General features: G+C 42.8%; 1 protein-coding gene across 8 annotated transcripts in view; it reads left to right on the top strand.

The window, feature by feature from the left end:
• The window catches only part of Sv2b (synaptic vesicle glycoprotein 2B), a 257,782-nt gene that overhangs the window by 91,434 nt on the left and 142,631 nt on the right, over positions 1-23,717 (top strand). For 2 of the 8 annotated variants that reach the window (XM_058577039.1, XM_058577037.1), the window contains exon 1: positions 219-386. The exons of 2 other annotated variants lie outside the window; for them this stretch is intronic. The gene's annotated coding sequence lies outside the window, so the exon portion shown is untranslated. Of the gene's footprint in view, positions 1-10; positions 169-218; positions 387-555; positions 854-1,087; positions 2,040-23,717 lie in introns of those variants that run through there. 4 more of the 8 variants (XM_058577036.1, XM_046436718.2, XM_058577038.1 and 1 more) reach the window with 4 other exon arrangements.

Here is a 23,717-nt window from a genome sequence, read left to right as displayed (position 1 = left end):
GGCAGCGGCGGCGGCGTGGGCGCGGTGATGCAGGTGTGACACCGGCCGAAGCCTCCCTCCACCAGGATCGCCCCAGCGCCGCTTCAGCCGGAGCTGCGGGCTGGGTTGCCAAGGCGGACGCTGCCTCACACGCACCCGGAGGCGACCGTCGGCGGATTTCCCACCCAGGTAGGGGACTGCGTTGCTTAGCTGCAGTGCGTGTAGACCCAGCCGCGGCTCGGACTCGCGCTCTGGGGCTCCGGCGCTAGCCTGCCTGGGCTGAAGCACCCATGCCGGTACCACGGAGTGTTGTTTATAGTTAATGGCACAGAAAGCAAAACGAGTCTTGGAAAGCGCGCAGAAAAGCAAGGGCTTGCCGGCTGCTCCAGGCTGCGCGCTTCTTGAAGGTGGGGCCTCCCCAAGGGCTGTTTGTTAAACCTTGCGAACTGTTAGCGTCATAAATAGTTTTGCAACTTATGCTACTGACATTTATAGCCCGTTTCCGTAGGCTTCCTAGCCACGTCTTTTAGTTTAAATTCTATTCTTGTGTTAGATGGATTTTGTTGTTGGTTTGTTCTTAAAGAATAGATTAAAAACATGCTTATACCTGATGGCTCTGGGTTGGGGTTTGTGTGTATTTCCGTAGGTGGAGGGCGCCCTCCGTGGGCTTGGAAGCCTTTTCTTGTTTCTGGATGGGTTTTAGTGCAAGGAAAAGAACACGATTTGTTTTGCAGGGATGGGTGAGCAAATGTGTTTAGCTAGGGAAGAGAGAGGTACTGCTATTTCTTCCGTGGACGGGTCCCGGGTTCAGCAGGGCTGAGGAAACACTATCATTTATCCAGAAATCGCTTATGCAAACCAGCTCTGTTTCAAGGTAACTTAATGTCCTGTGTCTTAGGCTTTGATAATAGCAGCATGGGTGAGGTGAGATGGGGCGCTGGGTATGCTTGCTTGTTTTCTAAGCCACTCAATGAGTGGTGGATGGGGGGGGGGGACTAGAGGTGTGTGTACATGGAATTATTAGGCATTGTAGCCTGCTGAGCTGTGGCTCTGGTTTACCTTAGTCTCTTCTATGTTTTTTTTTTTTTTTTTTTGCTTCCTTTTCCAGAAGAAGTAACTTGTCCTGTTTGCTCTAGTCTGCAGTAGATGCAGTGAGGTTCATTCTGCATCTTTCCTGAGTCAGCAAATACTCCTGAGCACCTGGTATGGGTCAGAGATGGGATTAATCCCTAAGGATGCAGAGATGATGAAAACCAAGTCCGGGACCCCACAAGCTCTCACCTGGAGAAACACCTGTAGTAACAAAGTGTGACAGGTTCAGAGACAGTGAAAGGTGTGAAAATCTTGTGGGTGGTTGCAGAGAGGAGAAGGGAATAATTTTAAAGATGGAGTCAATATGAATTTCAGCAGAGACTGGGTCCTTCTCTTGATCCCTTGGTCTGTGAATGACCCATATCCCTCTCTGACCCCACCACTCTCACTGTCACTGGGTAGGCAGAGTTTTACAAGCCCCCAGCAATGCTTGCAGTTTTTGCAGTATGTGACTAGACCACAGTAGGCACAGGCTGGCACCAAGGGAGGAACACACCCAATGCAGGTCAGCCTTTTCATTCTTTTTAACAGATGGTTTTCCTAAGTTCCAGGACTATGAAGGCTTAAAGAAGCACATCACAAAGGCAGGGACTCTGGAAAATTCTTAGATTGTTTTAGAACAGATGCACTTCTGTCTCTTCCTCCTGGGCCTCTGACTCATTCTGGTCCCAGCTTGTTTCTAAAGGAAAACTCTGACCCCCATCTCCCTAAATGAGTGGCCTAAAGGAAAGCTAAAGCCATGACTACAATTCTGCACTGGGAGAGGAGAATCCAACCTTGAGGTTGTTTCTTTCTGGACAAAAGCTGCCGTGGGTGATGAAAATGATAGAATGAAGAACTCCTGGGTGAGGCAGTTTTTCTAGAGATGCCTGTTAAATGCACTCTGTAACCTAAACCATCATCTAGGTATTTGAAAAGCAGGCTGGCACACTGCAACGAGCCTGGACTCTGATGCTCAGTCGAAGCTGGTGAGTGTCTTGAGCAAGTTACGTAGTCTTTCTTTGAACTTTGGTTTCCTGATCTGTAATGGAGACCACAGGGTTGCTAGGCTAATTATATAAAAGATACCTAAAGTATTTGTTCATTGCTAAAAAATTGTCATATATAAATTGCCTGGTGCAGAGTGGGTGCTCAAAAATGGCAGTTCACTTGTCGAGTTCCTAACCTGTGTCAGTCACTGCTCCATGTGGGAGGAATACGAACTGAACAAAATAAAGCCCCTACTCTCAAGGAGTGTAAGTGTGTGTGTGTGTGTGTGTGTGTGTGTGTGTGAGATAATGGACAAGTAAATATAGCATATTAGCTGATGAGACATTGTAATGGAGAGACATAAAGCACAGTGAGAAGAATGCAGAATGCTACTGCAGGACAGAGTGGGGCTTGTTGTTGTTGTTGTTATTATTATTTTTGACCAGGGAATGCTTTGCTGGCAAGTGATATTTGACCAGACCAGAGGGAAATGAGAGAAGAAGCACCTGTAAAAGCTTGAGGCAGGAGAGAGACATGTTCATAAAGAACCAGAAAGGAGGCCAAGCAGGCTGAGTGGAGTGAGTGAGAGGTCAACTGCTGGAGTTGAGGTCAAAGGGGTAACATGACAGATCACTGAGCTATTATTGCCTCTTCTGATTCATGTTCGGCACTAAAATGTATGGGCTGAGTTCTGGTTTAAGGAATTGGCTGATATCTTAAACTCTGTGTTTAGAAGAAGGTGGGTTACCAAATATAGGTACCTGTGGTCACTCAAAGCTTAAACTAATGCAGCAAGCAGAAGACATGAGTGTTCACGAGGAAATGGAAATTAGGGAGACAGAGTGACACAGGGTTCAGATTTCTTTCATCCAGAGTGAGGACAGTATTTGTGCTTCTTTTCTTTTCCCCTATGAAAGAAAGAGTCACCTTTAGTGACAGTCCAGCAGTATCGTCCTTGCTAGTTATTATTCTTTTTTCTTTGAGAATGAGAAGAGTTTCTATGGTTATAGAAAAGTGTTGGGATCCTCTAGAAATATAATGGGCTTCAGTGTATCATGGAATACATTTATGTAATACCATGTGATGAATTTATTTGGTGCTTCTATTTTATGGGCTTAATATAAAGATCACAATGTGCAGCCCTGCCCCTTTGAGACTTTGTTCCTCTAGAGAAAGCACCATTTTGGGATTTGAGAGCTCTATTGCACAGCTGCCTTGGTGCAGTAGGACTACTGCAGTGTGTTGCATGGACAGAAATAGGGCTGATGCCTGAGAACCTTGTCAAAGTTTCTGTGACATAGGATGTGGTAAGGCTGGGTCAAGGTCAGGGTGTCCGGCTGGGTATCCGCCAACTCACCTCAGAGGGTGTGCTTCCCTCATCCAATGTCTGCCTTTTAGTTTTGCTGCCTCAGAAACCCAATATGTCTCTCGGGACTACATCACAGTGACTTTGTTAGCCTGTATGACAGTCTATTGATTTGCAGTGACTGTGACACTGTGTGGCCTGGCTAGTGTGTCTTGTTCCTGCAGACTCCCTGTCATGAGACCCAAACCACAAGGGAAATGTTCCCCTATGCATGTTTATTCAGAGCAGAGCAGCTTAGATGCCCATCCTAGGGAATGATCACACACATTAGGGCTGATCTTACCATAGGACTGTGGAAAAAGCCACCCGCAAACTTAGTGGCCTAAAACAAAAATCATTTAATATTCTCCCATGGCTATGGTTGGCTGGACAGTTCTGCAGATCCGACTTGTGCTTGGTTGCTCTCAGCTGGGCTCACCCTGGTGATTTGGTCTGCTGAGGGAGGTTGGTCTGAGCTGGATGGTTTGCTCTGCTTTGTGTGGGTCCTTCATTCTCCCACAGGCTAACCCAGCGTGTTTGCATGGTAATGACAGAGGACCAAGAGAGAGAAGTTTACATGTTCTCTTGTTTTTACCATTGAAAGTAAAACATGAGGCAGCTCGAGTGAGGTTAAAGAAACAGACCCTGCATCTTGCTGGGAGAGGCTACACAGTCACACGGCACAGAGCATGGGTTCAGGAAGGGGAAGCATTTGGAATATTTTTGCATCTACCATAAGGATCTTAAAAGTCCCCTCGGATAAGTTGTTTTTTCTCTTTGACTTTGCTTGAATGGGTAAAGCCTGTTCTTGACTGGTGACTCCCTGTTTCCTGTGTTTCCATGGCTGCCCATCTATAGATATATGTGGGTCATTCATTTACCAAATAGTGACTGAGTGTTCTCTATGTGCCAGAATGTGATAGGCAGGGAAACAGCAGTTTTCAAAAAGCCATGAAGCATTCGTTTTAGTTACAGAGACAAGTAATGTGTAACAAAATAAGTAAATATGTGATATATAAGGTGCTTAAGGAGCATCAGTCAGGGAAAAGAGAAAGGGGAGAGTGCCTGGTTGATCAGGAGCGGAAGTCAGGGACAGAAAGGGCTGGGTATAAGAGGTGGTTGGGGAGACGAAGAAATGAAAGTGTGAGCCAGATGGATATCTGGGGAAAGAACTTTCCAGATATGGAGAACAAGAATGCAAAGGCTCTGAGTCCTTTGAGTATTTGTGTGTTCCAGGAATGGCAAGGAGGCTCCTGCAGAAGGAAGTGAATGAGACTGGGTCAGCACAGTAGAAGATGAGCCCAGAAACGGAGCAGCCTTGGATAGACTTTGGCTTTTACTTTGAATGAGATGGGAAGCCACTGAAAAATTCTGAGCCGGTTAGCTGTTACCTGATACATGTTTTATAATGATCGCTTGAGCTTTAGAGCTTAGGATAGACTCTGGGGGTCCGGCATGAGAGGACACAGGGAGATCAGCCAGGTGAGAAATGATGGTGATCTGGACCAGGTGGGATCATGGTTGAGATAGTGAGATATGGCCGAATTCTGGATAGATTTGATGGTAGAGTAAACAGGATTTGCTGATGAATTAGTTTGGGGCATGAACAGGGATGACTCGGTGAATTTTGACTTGAGCTAATGAATGAATTAACTCTTTGCTAAGGTGCAGAAGGAGCTGTTATGGGGTTTAATTGGACATGCAATGGTAGATGTTAAGTACATGGTTGTATATAAAAGCCTAGAGTTCAGGGAAGAAGTCCAGGAAGGAGACTTTAGTTTGAATAACATTAGCATATTATTTCTTTGTCCCTTCAATGAGCCAAGTCTCTGCTGTGTCATCAGTTGTCCAAGATATTGCCTGGTGACTATTTACTGAGTGAGTGGATGGAGGTGACAGCAGACCTTTGCTTAGGTGGAGGGCGATGTGTGACCTCCCCACAACCCCCTGAGGTCATTGCCTCTCTTTCTCCTGGGAGTCTTATTGTGGATCTTGTGAACTAAAAATGGACTCTAGACATGAAGCCTCCAATTGTTTATACCTTGTAGAAAATATTGTGTGGTGACAAGTAAGAAAGAGGAACATGTGGAAACCAAAAAATAGCTCATACTTTGAAACAGGGGGGAAAGATCCTCCAGAGAGAAGTGGCTAAAATTCAGGGGTGTGATGTTCTTGGGTTATTATTGTACCGCTTTTAATTTAAGATGAAGCAGCATCAAGGAAGAATCCTGAAGAGGGGAGAAATTTATTTAAATCAATGTATGCTGCGCAAAGGAGTGTCACCAGCTTGCTTGAAAAATCCCACTTCTACCGTATCTTGCATAATGTGTTTCTGTTTATAAAAGGAGAGAAACAGGCAGGAGCCTTATAGGTGAATGGGAGGGCTAGAAGGACCAGTCTCAGACTGTGGGTGCTGCTCATTCACTCCTCTGGTGTGGCCAATCATATGTGAGTGTGAGTTTTGTCTGCACTGATATTTGAGGTATGGGGACTGAATAATAAAGGTAGATACTGCAATTGCAAATGATTCCAGAAGGTTCTTATCCTGCAGGCTTAGTCTCCAGGGTGGTGGTGTTGAGGTGGTGGAAACTTTAAGATCATAGGGGCAATGACCTTGAAAGGAATTAATGCTGGTTTCATGGAGTGAGTCAGCCCTCCTGACAGTAGGCTATTATAAAGTGAAGCCTTCCACATATGATGGTTCTCCTTCAGTTTCTCTGCCATGTTGTAGCCAAGGGAGTCCTCGCTAGAGGGCAGACAGATGGGGCTACTTGGTCTTGGACTTTCAGTCCCCCAAACTGTATGTGAAGTGAACTTACAAAAAGAGTTTTGTAAGTTATCCAACCTCAGGTAGTTTGTTATAGAAACAGAAAATGAACAAATACAAAGCCCAGAATGAAGTGTGAGAAAGAGAGCAAGATGGCCTTTATTTTTATGTGTAGATGCTAGGCCTGACCATATGGAGATGGAACAATAGACTTTGGAATTAGAGCTGAGTTTGAACTCAAGTTTTGTTACTTTCTAGTTGGTGTGAACTTGGGCAACTTATTTAATTCCTTTGGAGCCTTCAGTTATCAAATGATGATGGAAGTAGTGATGGTGATAGTGGTGGTGGTGATGGTAGGAAGAAAACCCCCAATCCTCTGCAGTTTCCTTTATATTCCTGGACTTGGAATATGCTGGTCTGAATGTTGATTAAAGGATCACTATACTAGGTGTGAGACTGTTGGTGGAGGCTTTTCATGGTTGTTCCCCCATGGCCTAGGCTAAAAAAGGTCTAGGTGGCAGTGACGATGAGCTAGGTCTAGCATCTGATAAGTAGTTGATAGCTCCTGGTTTTCCTCCTCTGAATCCTGTACCTTTGCTGCCATTTTGGCCTCTTCTAGATTAAGAATAATATACTCACCTTTCCCTTTGAACTCTCAGACATACCATCATCAAATCTCCCTTTCTTTTCTGACCATTGATTGCAGCTCATTCAACAATGTCTCCTGTCCTTTGTTTTAGGTTTTTTTGTGTTGCTATAAGAAAATGCCTGAGACTAGGTACTTTATAAAGAAAATAGGTTTATTTAGCTTACAGTTCTGGAGGCTCAAGAGCATGATGCCAGAATCAACTCCTGGTGAGAGATATGATAGTATCACATGGCCCTTCCAAGAGAAAGAGGTCTTACGGAAGGAGAGGAAGCAAGAGAGTGAGCCAAGGAAACAATGCACTTTGGAACAACCTGCTTTTGCCATAACTAATCCAGTCTCAAGAGAATTAATCCAGTTTCTTAAGAAAAACAATCTATTCAAAAAAGTGGATCCCTTATTTCCCCAAACATCTCTTCAAGTCCCCATCACTGCTATACTATTACTTTGGGGAATTAAGCTTCAATACACTTCAGTGGGGACAAACCACATTCAAACTGTAGCACCTACCAACAAGACACACGCCACAGATGCCCTCCTTTAGTGCTCCAATGGATGCCTGTTCTTCTTTTTTTTCTATAAAATTTGTTGCTTTTTGTGTTAAATGGCTGGGGAGAGAATAGCATTTACTTTCTTTTCCCAAAAAGACAACAAAATACTCCCCTGACTAGTGACCGCTTAACACCTTGGGACAGAACCTTAGGAACTAGATCATGGAGACCACATCTTTTGTGTCCATTTAACAGCTGGGAAATTTGAGGCCCAGAGAAAAGAAATCACAGACAAAAGTACTCTTGAAGAGGTAGATGCATTGCATCATCTCTTTTTTCTGCCAGCTCTGCATAGATGCAAGAGGAGGTAATTTTGCCTGACCTCTGGGCCTTCTTGAATCATGGATGTCTTATTCTGGAAGCTAACTGTTCAAGCTGTGACTTGGCTCTCATTAAGTGCTTCCAATGTCAACCTCAGGCGATGTGTTGTTGGCAGGAACTCTAGGTTTTCAGAATCACCCATGTGGGTGGGGATGGGTGTGATTTATAACTCCTGGCCCTTCCAAGATGAAAACTTGCAAATGAGCCTACTGAAGATGAGAGAGAAAACATGTCCATGGATAATTGAGCTGTCGATCATTACTTGGAGGTGGGCAGGCTGTGTTTCAATTAATGGTTCACAGGTAAGTTCCTTTTCAGGCCCAGAATAAGTCCAAGACAAAGGAAGGGCTTATCTGAGCTGTAGGATCTTAGAGTTTCAGAGCTGAATTCAGAGAGTTTAAAAAGCAGGAAATGGAAATTCCTTATTAGGCTATAGAGGAAGCTGCATTTAGAGGAGGAAATAACTCACTTAAGGTCATACAAATAAGTTACTGATAGAGGACCAGAGCCCAGGTTTGGGTTGCAGAAACATAAGTTCATAGAAGATGTCAAGAGAGAAAAGAAAAATGGGGTCTGGATCCCCTTCATTGCTATGCTCACAAACTCTCCACTGAAAAACTCACAAGTTTTCCCAGGCAGGTGAAGACCTGGTTAGGCCCCTAAGCAGCTTCTTGCAAATGTTTTGATCCTCTGGGAGTTTCCCTGCCTGGCTCCCAGAGCCCAGGCCTAGTGGGGGCTGCTCTTGTTTTGCCTGCGGTCCCTGCTCTCCTGCCAGGCAGAGTCCGCCTGTGGCCTTTTTGCCTGATCTGGGGCGCGGCAGATGGCATGGCGGAATGGAGCCCAGCTGGCATGTGGGAGGCTCTAAGGGAGAGGAAAAGGCCTTGTGGGGGTGGTCTGCTCTGGGCAGGGTCCTAGGCCTGGGGAGGGGCCTGGAAAGGTCACAGCAAGGTCAGGATCTCCTGACCTTGACCCTGGAGGGCTAAAGGGACTATCCCTACCCCCAGGATGAGTGAGTGCTCATTGCAAACATAGTCACTAAAGGATTAAATACAGCCACTTCCTTTTTTTTTTTTTTTAACAGCAAAGCCTAAACATCGTTAAGCTTTAAGGAAAGGAAATCTATAGGAAAGCAAGGGAAAGGCAGTGGCTTTAAGCAGTAGAAGATAAACTCAAGTGGAATAGTGAAAAAGCAGCTGAGAAAGGGCGAGAAGCAATGTGAAAACAGGGGGCAGCTGGACCACGTTCTCTTTCTCCCCAGGACTTTTTTGGTTTGGGGTTTTGGTGGTGCTAGTCCCGTCTTTGGCAGAGAAGCTGTGCAGGGGACTTGAAATCACATTGCATGGTTGGTGCCTCCTGCTTCCTCAGTGGCCCAGTGTGCAGGGTCTTAGGGACACTACAGGGTGCGGTCAGAGGCCAGGTTGGTCCTATCAGGTGTCTGGATTTCATCTGTAGGACTCTCAGGATGATGTCTTGCTACTTTCAGCCAATTTCCTCCAAACAAGGAAGGCTCCTCCTAGCTGACTTGACCTTCTGTCAGTTCCTGGATTCTGGAGCTCACCCTCCCTACTTGTGCTTTTTTGAGATGGTGCAGGCCCAGCCCAGGGCCTATCTGCTTAGGTTCCTAGTTGGGCTCTGCTTGTTACTGAGACCTTGAGAGTTTCCTGATCAGTAATATGGGAATGATGATAGCATTACCTATTCCATGTGGTTGTGGGGAAGAAGACACAGTTAATTTGCATAAATAGCTGAGAACGTGGCCGGGCTCCTACTGAGTGCTCACTGAGGGCAGATGATATTAAATGTCACATCCTGAATCTGACCACATAGACCAGCTGCTGCTCCAGATTGAGTGTGTCACCTCAGTTTCCCTGGAGCATACTCAGGCCTCTGTTACTTCCCTTCTGCTGTCACCTTGGAGAGAGAAAGGACTGCTAGGGTTTGTCCACCTGGGACTTGGAGGGAAAGTCACCCTCTGGTTGTAAGAATTGCCACCAGCATCTGCCCAACCCTTTTGTATTCTAAAGCATGAAAGCCACCTTGACAACCCTTGGATAGATATTTTGTAAACCAGTTTATTTCCACTTTACAAAGAAATGGACATAATGAAATTTGATTTTATGGCAAAAATTAATCTTTATCCTAAATACTAGGGAAAGACAGGCATATTGTTTTCCTAGGTGCTTACAGTTTGATTGACAATAATGAAGATTATGTATATATGATTTTAATTAATTCTTATAATCTCCATGAAGTAAGAGATTGTTATTTTCATTTTATATTGTAGTAAACTGAGTTTGAGAAGAGTTAAATAACTTGCCCAAAGTTGAGCATCTTCTAAAAGGCAGAGTGGATTCTACCAAGAAGCTGTCTGATGCCCTAGAATGCCAGGTCCATTTGGCTTGTCAGATGTGACTGAGCCTCAACTCAGAACCTCTGGCTTTCATGTCTCCAGCTCTTGTTATTACAACCTGCTATAGATGCCCACCTACTACCTAATTGGCTTCAACCAGGAACTGATTCCAACCTGCATTCCAGAGTCTAGAGCTCTTTTCCTATACTCCCATTCCCTTCTCTACCTGTAGGCTCATTCCCAAGGCCAAGACTTACCTCAAGTTGGAGATACTTTAAAAAGGCTCCAATTTCATATCCATAATGGTAACTGTCCCTAATTCAGTACCCCTTGTCTCATAACCAATTTCTTCTATAATGTTGAGACCAATTCCCTATCTTCCCCAAGGATGAATGAAGAGAAACTTGCTTGTGTTCCTCTATAGAATGTGACTTCATTTATTCTGTACTCCAAGGTTGAGTTGGGGGCCACACCCACATTACACTCTTATGCAGATTTTTTTTGAGTTACTGCTACATTCTAGGTCTTATCTCTTAAGTTTATTTCATAACAGAAGGGCATCTGTCTTTTCAAGATGTTTTCATCCTCTGAAAATAGCAATCTTTGAGGTTTGACTCTCTTGCTGCCCCAGATAAATGCAAACAAACCCTGGGTCCTTACCCCTAGCAAGGGGCTTGGACTAGCAGCATCCACATTATTAGTAAGATTGTTAGAAATACAGAATCTCACTGGGTGCGGTGGCCTACACCTGTAATCCCTATGGCTAGGGAGATTGAGGCAGGAGGATCGCAAGTTCAAAGCCAGCCTCAGTAGTAGTAAGGCCCTAACCAACTTAGTGAGACCCTGTCTCTAAATATAGTATACAAAATGGCTAGGGATATGGCTCCGTGGTTGAGAGTCCCAGGGTTCAATCTCCAGTACTAAAGAAAAAAGAAAAAAAGCAGAATCTCAGGCCCCAATCCAGATTTGCTGGTGAGGACCTGCATTTTAACAAGATCTTCAGGTTATAAGCTTAGGTTACAACCTCTTCTGACCATTTCTTCTTAGTTTGAAACTCACATGTTCTCACACTCTTGGCTCCACACTTTTTGCTTACCCGGGAAACTTCCTCTATTGACCAGATCCTACAGGGGCTGCCAGGCCTGGGCTCCACCATAGGGGAGCTCAATAATTAATAATTAGAATACAAGGTGACATCACAGAGTGGATATTTGTGGAGCACAAAGCTAGATGCAGTTGCTATTGCTGCATGAGAAAAGAAGACTGAGCACAAGCAAAGCCATTATATGGGGGTGGGAGTGTTGTTCAAATGAGCCTTGAAGGATGAATAAGAGTTTTTCAGATGGCCAGTGGGAGGAAGAATATTCCTAGCAGAGGGAATAGCTCGAGGAAAGGCATGTAGACCTGAAATGCGTGGTTGATTTTGAAACAGTAGGTAGTTGTTGTGTCTAAATCATGGGGTCTGAGGTGGTGTTGGCCAGGGGGTGAGAATGAAGGGAAGGGGGCTGGGGAAGAGATTAGAAGGGAGTGTCAGGACACACAGGAGAATCTCTTGGGTTTAAAAGTTATCATCAGGTGTATCAAGAAGGAAAAATCTCAAGAACCATCGGGATGCACACAGGGGCTGATTGCCTTGGCTCCTTGAAGTGGCCCTGGAAGTGTGAGATACCCACTACCCTGTGCAACAAGGCTTGGCTGTGTGTAAACTGAGAGGATCAGAAGTTTGATTTGGCCTTGATTACAGATATCCATCCAAATAGAGAAATGGCAGTCTTGGAAAAGTGTGATTGATGTCTTGGAGATGTTTTAAGACCCAAGAGAGCATGGAAAACATTTAAGAAAGAAAAAGAAGCCCATAGATAGCAATTGCCCAGAACAAATGGAGCAGAAAGTTCTGTTTGCTCTATTTGAGATAGATAAGAGAAAGGCAAGGGGACCAGGGAAACAGCGTTAGCCTCTATTTCTCAGGCAGTTTCCTGAATTACCTGGCTCCACTCTGACTGCTCAAATGCTGATTTTAGGGACTTCTTCTCTTTCTTTCGCATGCTTACCCCCTGCCATTTTGGAGGTATTGGAACCACATTATGGATAATACAAGAAATTGAGAAATGAAAAGGAAAACCTACCTAGAACCCCCACTATCCATGACAGCATTTTTCATTATTTTCTTTAGAAATATCCATATTAAGTATGTAGTATCTGATCCTATGAGTGAGATCCACAAACTGTTCATCAAAACCTTTTCTTACTCTTCTTGCACATCTGGACTACATCTCCCAGACTCCCTCATGAGTGGACATGGCCCCATGACTTCCTGTGAGTCCTCTTCTAGGTCTTTCCCCTGTCTACTGGTTGGCCATGCATGGGGCTGTTTTTTTTTTTTTTCTTTTTTTCCATATTTTTTATTGGTGTATTATAGTTGTACACAATAGTGGGATTTATTGTCATATATTCATACATGCATGCAACATAACACTGTAATTTGGCCAGTATCATTCCCCAGTATTTCCCCTTTTCCTTCCCTCTTCCCTCTCCCTGGTCCCTTTCGTTTACTCCGCTGATCTCCCTTGGATTTTCATGAGATTCCACATGGGGCTGTTTTCACCACAAGAAGTAAACTGCTTATGTTAAACTTCTGACATCTCTGATCTTGTGGCAGTGGTTAGCCTACCTTCACCACCACAGCCTGAGATTTCAGTGAACAATGTCTCACAGGCTTCTGTAAACACCTTGTAGAGGACCCAGAAGAATGTTTCTGGATACCATAAAGATGACATCAAAGTTATGACTCAGCTGACTGTTGAGTTGCCTGTTCTTCTGGTGCAGTTTCAGTGCTGATAAGCATGAGGTTAAACATCCAGTCTTTTCCCAGGATGGCTACTCTAGGAGAATGTGCTCACCCAAGGGACTAAAATTCACTGTGTTCTCCTTTCTTCTCCCATTGTTTCTGACTTCTACAAAATGATGGGAATATCTTCTAGGACCCCGAATCATTTTGAAACCAAGATACTCACAGGTTGCATAACCTTGAACAGTGTTTTGACTTCTCAGAGTCCCAGTGTCCTCTTCTGTAAAATGGTCCTAAGATCTCTTTTCTAGGGTTGACGAGGGGGCACTGAAAGAGACATGGTTGTGAAGTGCTCAACAGGGTCCAGGGCACACAATGGTGCTTTCCCACTGAATTGAAAACTCCTGAGTGCTGAGACCATGCCATCTTCTCTGCCATTGTAGCTCAGGTGTCTAATACAGTCCCTGGCACATGTAGGTGCTAAATGGATGGTGATTTAGCCAACTTAGAGAACCTTAAAGAAATCCACATATTTAAAGGAGAAACAATGGACCCTGGATTGGAGAACAGAGAAGGAGTGTGGAGAAGCCCCTAGGATCTAACATTGTAACCTTGGGCTGCAGGAGGGTGGATCCATCACTAAAAAGGCTAAAGAATAAGAATTTTCCAGAGAAGGAGGGGCATGTCCAGTCTCCAACGTGTGTGACTGGGGTTGCTCTATATTTGGATGATGACTCTCTCATCTGAGGTTAATCCTCTTTGTCCCAGTCATCCAGAAGGGGATTAACTACTCCAAACTCCAGGCCTCCCTGCCCCTGACAGTGTGAGCTTTGTGTTCCAGAGCCCCAAGATTCAAGGGGTTAATTTCCGTTGGCCCAATACACAAGGCTCCTTTGTGGTAATTTAATCCCAGCCCCTTAACACTATGGAGAAGGAGACTGAGGCCCCAGGAGAGGAGGTGGCTTATTTCCTGAGGTAGATTTATGATCAGAATCTCTGTTTCTGACTTGGAGCTCTTTTCTCTGCTTTGAAGGGGTCAGGAAAAGGGCCTTAGCTGAAAGAGCAAAACAACAAACCTGTGGGAGGACTTGTGTACAGAAGCGAGTTCCACATTGTGTCCTGGGGACATCTGCATCTGTGAAAGAGTCCAGCCTATGCCCTTGCTAATAGATGGACTGTTTGGAAAAACTCCCAAGAAGCTGAGTCCCCAGCCATTTTCTGGTTTTGTGTGCTCAGCAAAATTTACAATCTGGGACAAGAGAATGGTCTATCCCAGATGCCCTTACCTGATGTCCTGTGCATAAGTGCTCAATCTGATTATTTCTCCATCTCCCCTTCCTTTTCTAAGGGGATCAACTTTTCATAACCAACTCCTCCTTGCCCTGGTCTTGCATTTTAATAATTTAAAATACATAAAAATAAATTAAATACATAAAATTAAAATGGATGGTTTCCCTTTACATTTATTTGTTTATTCGACAGATATTTTTTGACTGCCCAGTGTGGCAGGCATTGGTTTAATGGTAGGAAAGGAAGATATGATCTCTGCTCTCAGGGGTGTATAGTCTAGCTGTTTATTAAGAAACTCTGTATATGTATATATCAAATACACATACACATGCATGACTATGTAGCATAATTTTTTATTATGTACTTCAGAATTATTAGCTAGTTTATAACTTAAATACCTTGTACCTGCCAGGTGCAGTGGTGCATGCCTGCAATCTCAGCGACTTGGGAGGCTGAAGTAGGAGAACTGTAAGTTTGAGGTCAGCTTCAGCAACTGAGACTCTTTCGCGAAATAAAAAAGGGTTGGGGATGTAGCTCAGTGGTAGAGAACTCCTGGGTTCAATTTCCAGTACTGCAAAAAAAAAAAAAATATCTACTGAAGTTAGGGTTGCTAACTTGGTCCAAGAAAAGGATGTACCTGTGAACCACACTGATGAGTTATTCTGCTAAAGAGCATGACTTTGCACTCTCCCTGTGTAGAATATCTTGGAAGCTGAGGAGCGAAATTCATTTGGGACCAAGTTGCCGGCTCCTCTGTTCTCTTGAGGTGGGAGGGAGTGGATGGCCTTCGTTTGTGCTGCTTCTGTTTGCAGGCTGTGAATGAGAACTGGCACTGCAGGCTGCTTTGTTGTTGTGTGGTGGCGTTTGAACACGGGACAGCATATTGCTTTGCTATTATCAAGTTATTTGTATAAGCCTAGCAGTTGGCAATTGTGTAATAATTTTTAAGAGAAAAAAGAAGCCTGGAGATATTTGCTTAGGGAGAATAAAAATAGGCAGAGAATGAGGTGTGCTGTGCATCTTGTGCAGAAGGGTGTGTGACTGCACTTCATAACAGCAGGATTGTTCCTTGGTTAGAATTCCCAGTGGGATTTCCCCTCCTCAAAGTTCAGAGAAGGGTCATGCATATTGGAAGGAAAGCCTGTCTCATCTTCCTTGCATACACTGACAGAGCTGGAAATATTGCCTCAGCGCTTGAGATTGTTTAGGTTTATACTGATAGGGAGCTCCTAAGCAGCCATTGCAGCTTTGAGTCCAAGGTCAGTTTCAGAGGACGGATATAGAAGAGCAGAGAGCCACATATTTTGCTTTTTTTTTCTTCTTCTTTTTCCTTCCTTCTTCTTTCTTTCTTTCTTTCTTTCCTTTTTTTTGTGTGAGAGTATAGGCTCTGAAGTCAGATTACTGGACTTGAAACTTGTCTCCTTTACTTACTAACTGTGCTTACATGCTCTGCGCCTCAGTTTCTTTGCTTATACAATAAGGATAATATTAACCAGTGCTTTATCTCACCTAGTTGTCAAGTGGTATAGATCAAATGAGACAAAACAATGCACAGCATAATGTTGGACATATAGAAAGTTAGCTTTTACTGCATAGTAATAATGCTGCCTAATAATTAGCCCCAATTATCCCAGTGGCTCATGTAACAAACATTATTTATCTCACCTATGAAGTTTTCAGTCACCTGGGGGCTCACCTTAATGCTGCAGATCAAGTTCAGGTTTGCTCCATGTGTTTCTCATCCAATCATCTGGATGTTACCAAAGACTACCAGTAACATATTTTTCTGATGGAAGATTGTAGAAGGACATGAGGGATGCCAAACTGGCCTAGAACATCTAAAACTTCTGCACACTTCATGTTTGCTAACTTTTTATTGGCTAAAGCACATCCCATGACCAAACCCAAGCCCACATCAATGTCATGGGAAGAGGACTAGGCATCAGAGTATCCTCAGAGTGCTTGACATGTTCTTTGGACTTTGGGCCATCTGAATACATTGAGCCTAATCTTAGTCTGGAAATTTTGATGGCTTTATGGAGAACTTGTACCAGCAGGGAAAGACGGATGATAGTGTATTACTGAGAAAGGAGAAGAATATTTTTCTACTGCATCTGGCAAGGGCTTAGGAAGGTGTAGGAGTCTCCATACAAAAAAGCCTGATGCTTAGGGGAGGAACTGGAGCCCCAAGGATGCTTAAGCAGTAGGTGAATCACAAGAGGGGAAACTCTGCCTGGAGAAGTGGCTGAGCATGTGGACAGCTGGTATCTGAAGAGGCACCCAGCTGTCCTTTTCTGAAAGGATCATCAGTGCCAAAGAGGGCCAAGGTGAGGATGAAGGCTGTCCCAAGAAAACTGCATACAGAGAAGCCACTGGCATTGGAGGACCCAGTCCAAACCACAGTGATGCCAAGGAGGGTCATCTCCCTATCATAAATAAAATTATTGTCACTGTTGTTATTGTACATAACACTTGTCCCAGTTTGAATGAACAAAATTAATCTACCTCCTTCTTCATTTCGGGCTCTTCTTTCTAGCTCTCTCTCCCCCTTTCAGCTCTGTTTGGAGCCTTACACAATTTTGTACAGTGGCTAATGAGCTCTCTCTGCACAGAGGCAGGGCCTGGGGGTGTGGGCATGCTGGCTGATCCGCTTGGAGCTCCCGGCTTTTACTCTTAATCCACAGCTTCTGTCTGGCCTGCAGCAGATGGAATCCTCTGCAGGATGCTTGGCCAGTTGCTCTACTTTTTAGAATAAGGCGGAGTCCAAAATACATAAATAAAATGCAGGCAGGGTGAAAGGAAAGTGAGAAAGCGGCGAGCGAGAAATGAAGGATGGAGACCAGGCAGAGATCCACACGAAAGTTTATTTGTCAAAGCTGACAAATAAAGGCCATCTCTTTATAGGAAAGAGAGACCCCGAGATGTTTGGTGGTTGAGCTTTTGTGGGGTAGGGGTTTGGAGTTGTAGCTGTGGCGCTATGGGATAGGGTGGGGGTGCTTGCGTCAGAGGGAGGCGGGTGGGGAATAGCATGCGATTGGCTTAGGTTGATGGCACCATGGGGCTTTCCAGAACAAAGGGGTCGTGTCCTTCTGGGATTGGCTTATGGTACCATGGGGTAGGTCACTAGTGGGGGTGGGGAGAGTTCAGGTAAGAGAAAGTACAGGAAAGTGAAACTTATCTCATAAGATGGCAGTTAACCTTTAAGATGTCTGCTCCAATGTTAAACCAATACCCTATACAGGAACATGCCTTTGCCAGGAGCCAAAGGGTTGGCATTTCTTGGGGAACAAGCTTTTCCCAGTGGTAAGAACTGTTTTGGAAAAGATAAACACTCTCCTAATTTGACAATCTTGCAGCTTTGAAGGGCAGATTAAGTGGCCAACTCAGATGAAGAAAGAAGTTAAAATGTACCTAAGGTACTCTATCCAAGGAATTGCAACTGTGGCCATCAATTCAATTCTTCTCATACTTAAGTCCAGGCTGTTTGGTGACCTGCCTGGATTTAGCAAGTAAGAAATCCCACACCTGGCTCCGATTGTTATAAACTAATATAATATCCACAATGTTGTTTATTCCAGTTGTTGGGTTTGCAAGGGAATTGGAAATTACCTACATCTTTTGCTGAAATTAGTCAATATTCAAGTTTTCTATTCAGATAGTTAGTTCCTCCTCCTCCTTCTTTTCTGATTAGAAATTGATGTTTGCTATGGGATAAGAATGGGAAAATAGAAAAACTTATAAACGATAAAGCTTTTTACTCATGCAACTTCATTGCTTTCTAGAATGCTTGTCCTAATTTACCCTACAGCTAGTAATGGCTAGTGCCTCCCTCAGTGCATCCATGCTTGCAGAGAATATAATCATTAAAAGGAAAACCAAACATTGTCAGTTTATTGGATGAGACAATGTTTCATTTTACTTTTTATTTATAAGTTTGTTTATTGACTGTATTTGCTTTATTAAGTATGGTGTTTCCATGTTTTATGTCCATCTTAAATTGAGTATTAGCATTTTTCATATTTGTCAGTAAGAACTCTGTATATTGAGGACATTAAATCAGTGGGGCTCTTGTAATTCTTGCAAATATTTTTCTAATGTATTTGACTTTAATTTTGTATTTCTATGATTTTTCCCCATTTTAAACCTAGGTTTTGCACACTCATTTAAATATTTTCCTTTTCATGCATATAAAGTTTTTTTTAACTCTAAAATCGGGGAAGTATTCACTGATAATTGATCATTTTCATTAGTATTTTAATTTTGTATGTGATTTCAAAATTTTGTTTGGATTCTTATTATAACTATGCCACGAGGTAGGGTTCTATATTTTAGTTAATTTTAACTATTGTTAATAAATTTCTTCATATCATTTAAAGAACAGTTCTTTTCCCAGTGAATTGAAAAGCTACCTGTATAATTTTGTCTCATTTGATCTCTGTCTCTCATGTCAAAACTGGCATAATTATTTTATGATTATTTGATGTTATGCTTTAATATCTAGCAGTACAACTCCCTCTTTATCACTTTTAAAACATTAGTTGGTTATTTTTCACCCATTTCTTTTTCCCTGATGAACTACTGAATCATGTTGCCAAGTTGAAAACTCTTGTTGGAATTTGGATAGCAACTATATTTCAGTTAAATTATACTGGAAGTTAATTTGATGAGAACTAGCACTATAGAATCTGGTATTTTTTTTTTATTCATTCAATGTTTATTTCTGATCCCGTTATAAAACTTTGTATTTAAAAAGAATAATAAAATAGTAGAAGCTGATCTTTATTGGGAACATAATGTGGCAGGCTTTGGGTTCTTTTCATTCATTGTCTCATGTTGTCTTTTTGATTTATGCCAGGTGACTCAGTTGTAGGGTAAGTGACAAAGCTGGGGCACCCACATGAGGCTTTCTGATTCTGAAATCTGTCTCGTTAAACTCTACAATCTATTCCCTTCTTTAAGGCTCCTGTAAGTTGGTTCCCATGGTCTAAAGTAGGATGGATCTAGTCTATGGACATACCAATTTTTGTCCTTATGTTGGTAGCTTGTTTTGTCATTTTCTCTTTGACATAGAAGTCATCAGGGCAGGTCCTCATCAGCCTGAGTGTGTGGCTGCAGAGGAACACCCTGAGAAGAAGTTGTGAAGTTGTTCTCCCTGAGCGGTGCTCTGTGCCCCTCTCCCCAAACAGTGCCAGGCAGGGCAACTTTGTTTAGAATGTAGTGAGCACTCTGGATTCAAAAATTCAGGGTTTTTTTCACTACTGACAAGTTTTTATCTATTGCCTTGACTCTTAATACTGGCTGTACATCAGAATGAGGTGAGGAATTTATTTGAATACATGAACAAAACTTCTGAACCCTCCTGAGAATGCTTAAACCAGAATCCCTGGGGATGGGGTGGGAACTTGCATTTTAAAAATAAATTGTTTGGTGATCCTAATGTGCAGCCAAGACCCTGTAGGAGAGGAAACTTTCAATTATTGTTCGTTTGTATTGTTTTTGTTTCCCCTCTGGAGTTACTTATAATTCATAGCAGAATCTTTCTTCTTTGTATTTCATGTCTATTATAGTCTGTCATGTTTTTTACTTTTTTTGCATATTTCTCTTTTCCTTCTGGATGTGGTCTCTACAGTTGGGCAAAGGGCAGAAAGAGGTGTTGGCTTAGGAATGAAAGCAAATAAAATATGAACATCAACTCTTTGGAACCACATGGGTCCTTGTCCCAATCAGGGCCTTAGCTTCTCTCTGCCACTCCCTTCCTCTTCTGCACCCATCTCTAAAAGGCAGGTTGAACATTCATAATAAGAAAATACCAAATTTGAAATGCTGCAAACTCTGAAACTTTTTGAGCTCCAACATGATGATCCAAGCAGAATATTCCATGCCTGTTGTCATGTGTGATGGGTTTCAGTCAAATTACAGCTGCACTAAAAAGTATTGTCTAAATTACCTTCAGTCTATGCATATACAGTATAGAAGAAACCTACTGAATTTTGTGCTTGGGTCCTTTCCCCAAGATATCTTATTACATATATGCAGATATTCCCAAATGCAAAAACAAACAAACAAACAAACAACAACAACAACAACAACAAAAACCAATCTGAAACACTTCTGATCCCAAGAATTTTTGGATAAGAAATATTCATCCTGCATTTACATTATTAACATTTTAAAAAGCAGTGTTTCCCCTGTTGACTCCAGGAAAGTGATCACAGAGAAAGTATTCCCAGTGTGTGCTGAGGGTCTCCCCTTTGGTAAATTCCTACTGTCTCTTATTAGTTCATTGATGTATGTCCCAGTAAGCCAGGGGTATTGTGGATGCAGAAGAGATGAGCTCAGAGCCAGATTCAGAGTAGGAATTTATCAAAGATGCCCTCCCTGATTTCAATCAAGTCATGATGTGCACAAACAGGGTCCCCAGGTAACTTCCCGGTGGACCTAGCCTGAAAAGACAGAGTGTGTGGGGTTGATCCTTTCCATGAGTCATCTTAGATGGCTCAGCTTCCTCCTGGGGTTTAAATCTCCATCCTGGTGCCTGTGAACTGTACACAGCCACTCCCTGACTCTTCATCCTTTCTCTTGCTTTTACTTGCTGATTTTGTCACTGCATGTTTTAACAAAACACTGAGTTAAGATACTTTGCACCTGGGGCTCATCTTCCCCAACATTTTGTCTGTTTTTAGTCCTGTGCTTTCCAAGTCATTCCCCAAAATAAGAGTCTGAACCTGGAGGACATTATGTTAAGTGAAATAAGCCAGTGACAGGAAGACCAAGACTGCATGATCTCACTTATATGTGGACTCTGAAAAATTTGAACTCAGAGAATCAGACAGTAGAATGGGGGTTACCAGGAGCTGGAGGATTTGGGAAATGGTGGTCAAAAGATATGAAATTTCATTTAGAGAGGAGAAAAAGTTCAAGAGATCCAACGTGGTGACTGTCATTAATAATGATGTATTCATGAAAACTGCTGAGAGTTGATTTTAAGTATTCTCACCACGAGTAATGGTAAGCCTGTGAGGTATTGCATATGCTAATAAGCCTGATTGAGCCACTTCACACTGTATCCATAGTTCAAAACAACATGTTGTACATGATAAATATATACAATGTTTATTAGTCAATTAAAAAAAGAGAAATGACATAGGAAGATAGTGTAGATGGGCCATAAAACCATAGACCCTGTATTCATGAATAACCAGGAGAGTGGAGATCTGGCTCATTCCAAGCAGCAAATATTCAGAGTGGTTCCTGTGCACACTGTGTTATTTGTGAAACACAAATGTGTGGTGGGTGGGTATGTTCAAAGATCTGCTTTTGCTATAGACAGTTATTTGCCTTGTACTTTCTGAAAAGTAGACCTCCCTTGAACTTTGCATCAAATTCTTGCAAGAAAGAGAGCATTGTTCCACTGGATAGAGAACCTAAGTGACTCTTTCCAAATCCACAATGGGAGAGTGGCAGGCTTGTATCAGGTCTCTGGTCTCCTTATCCTGTTCTTTTTTCTCCATATGGAACATGGAAGTCTCCAGAGATGAGTTGGTAGTTTGAAAAAAAAAAAAAAAAAAAAAAAAAAAAACTAGAGGGGACCATCCTGACCCCTGAGCACACTTGATCTATCTATCTAAAAATTCATCCTTTACCTAGCTGTTACCTGGGACTGGTGTTTAGACAGGTGCTTTGCAGAGATGTATAAGGAAAATGGGCTTCATTGTGTTGCTCTAGATGCACCCCGTTGTGAGGTGTTTAGAGGGGATGCCTTAAATCCTTAGGGAAGGATCTTGTCCATTAACCCTGTTGTGCTCCTCATTATGGGAAAACTCTTCTGGAGGTAACCTCAACATAGGCAAATGGTGTTTTCACTTGCCGGGACTGGTTTGCCATTCTTCCCCCCCTCCCCCCACCACATTCATTAAATTATCAAAGTTCTATTAAGATTTTAGTAAAATCTTTCAGCCTCAGAACCCATCTGTTCATGCTATTTATTCCCCAGGGAAGTCACGAATCTGTCATTTGCAACTTTAGAATCTTTTTTTTTTTTTTTCTGTATCTGTGGTGCCAGTGGTATTTCCTCTGCGAGGCTGTGATGCACGAGTTTCCAAGTAGGACCCTTGGGGGGATGGCGAAGCTAATGGCACCTTCTTCCCTCAGGAGGTGAGAAACCATTAACAGCGTGTGAAGTGCAGCATCCGTATCCTAGGGAGGGGAGTCTGTGGAAATCTCTGCAATCCTTACGCTACAAAACAGATTTTTTTGACCCAATGAAGGATCAGGCACTTTTAAGTCATACTAAAACTTTCTGCTGTTTAAAGATGCAAAAAAAGATTTGCTTTGAAAGGGGAGAGTAATCCTTTGCTGGGGCCTCCATAACAGAGCACTAGATACTGGAGGGCTTAAGCAACAGGGATTTATTTTCTCTCAAGATCTGCTCCTTGCAGATGGTTGTCTTCTCCCTGTGTCTTACATGGGCTTCTCTGTGTGTATCTGTGTTCTAATCTCCTCTTCTTATGAGGTCGATAATCATTTGATTAGAGTCTACCATAGCAGCCTCATTCTAACTTAATTACCACTTGAAAGGCCCTGTCTCACAACACAGTCACATTCTGGGGTGCTGGGTGTTAGGACTTCAACATATGGAGTTTTGAGAGGACATAGTTCAGCCCATTAACAGGGAATGAGTATACGAGTGAGGACAGGGAGTGTCTCCCAGGAAAAGTGTGACTTGCTGACTTTGTATTCTAAGGTGGTCACTGTACTCTTGGCTTCATATACATTTTTCTCATCATTGAAAAGCATTTTCTTTTTGTACTAGGGATTGAACCCAAGGGCGCTTTACCACTGAGCTACATCCCCAGCCCTTTAATTTTTTATTTTGAAAGAAGATTTCTCTGAGCTGCTTTTAGGGTCTTGCTAAGTTGCTGAGGCTGGCCTCAAACTTGTCCTCCTGCCTCAGCCACCCAAATTGCTGAGATTCTAGGCAAAAAAGCATCTTACAGATCTTCCAACAGAGGCTGCAGCTGACCTTTATGTATTTCTCATTTGGAAGTCAGTTTAAGGGGCTAGGTTTTCCTCAAAAACTTGAGAGTTTAAGATTAGGGCAGAGGGGCTGGGACTGTGGCTTAGCGATAAACGCTTGCCTAGCACATGCGAGATCCTAGGTTTGAGCCTCAGCACCCCATAAAAATAAATAAATAAAACAAAGATATTTAAAAAAAAAAGATTAGGGCAGAAAGAGCAGAGTGGAAAAATGAAGTCACTTGAAAGAGGAAAAGAGGCCCAGCCCCTCTGTATTCAAATATAACTGGACTGAGTATATTAATGACAATAATCTAATAATAATAATAATAATAATAATAATAATAATAATAATAATATCTGACATTGATGGAGTGCTTACTTTGACTAAGTCTGTGATCTAAGTGCTTTAAGTATATTACTTATTTAATAGTCACAATTCTAAAGAAAGAACACATCTAACTCTATTAAGAGGTCAGACAGCCAAGTCTGCTTAGAAAAAGGACTTTTTAGAGGGCAACCTTAGGTTGCTGCTCAAGAAAGAGCATTCTAGCCAACAAACTTGGGTAGTAGGGTTCCCTTGGCAAGGCTGTGGCTGCTGTGG

The sequence above is a fragment of the Marmota monax genome, unplaced genomic scaffold (assembly GCF_021218885.2).
Source record: "Marmota monax isolate L192 unplaced genomic scaffold, Marmota_monax_Labrador192_F-V1.1 WCK01_AAM20220418_F8-fsc00005, whole genome shotgun sequence".
NCBI lineage: Eukaryota > Metazoa > Chordata > Mammalia > Rodentia > Sciuridae > Marmota > Marmota monax.
The sequence above is the reverse complement of the archived record's forward strand: the minus strand, read 5'-3'. Positions and strand labels throughout refer to the sequence as shown.